At 36.4% G+C, this 407-nt stretch overlaps 1 protein-coding gene across 2 annotated transcripts in view; it reads right to left on the reverse strand.

Moving 5' to 3' along the window:
- meta6 (Ci-META6) overlaps positions 1–407 on the reverse strand; it is a 6,526-nt gene continuing 6,119 nt past the window's right edge. The window contains exons 1-3 of one of the 2 annotated variants that reach the window (XR_001974856.2): positions 283–401; positions 125–198; positions 17–62 (exon numbers count right to left, since the gene is read on the reverse strand). The gene's annotated coding sequence lies outside the window, so the exon portion shown is untranslated. Of the gene's footprint in view, positions 63–124; positions 199–282; positions 402–407 lie in introns of those variants that run through there. The other variant, XM_009864038.3, reaches the window with a different exon arrangement.

Genomic DNA, 407 nt, shown 5'->3' on the forward strand with positions numbered 1-407 from the left:
TTTTGTTTTTGTGTTTATTTATTTCCGGAATTTATCACGGTAATACGCGGTTTGTAATTCTTCTGTAAATAAGGGACAAAATGTTAAGTTTGTTACAATATTAATTTTGTCTTGAAAAACGCACCCGCGACACCAAGCATAAGAATGCTTACTCTTCTTTCAAAAGATTGAGGAGAAGTTCAGCATCCATTTCGTCATCTGTAATATATTATAACAGTGTCATTTAAATAATATGCATAGCTGGCGACAAAGTAAAGTTAAAACATTATAACAGTCGCTTACTCATAGCATTTTCCATTTTTCGTTGCTGGTTCCATTTTGTCCATGGAGACCAACTGCCACCACCGGTTGAAGATTCAAGAGCTTGTTCAGCTGCTAATTCCGCTGCTGTTTTGCAACTCCACCAC

Source organism: Ciona intestinalis, chromosome 1 (genome assembly GCF_000224145.3).
Source record: "Ciona intestinalis chromosome 1, KH, whole genome shotgun sequence".
Lineage (NCBI taxonomy): Eukaryota > Metazoa > Chordata > Ascidiacea > Phlebobranchia > Cionidae > Ciona > Ciona intestinalis.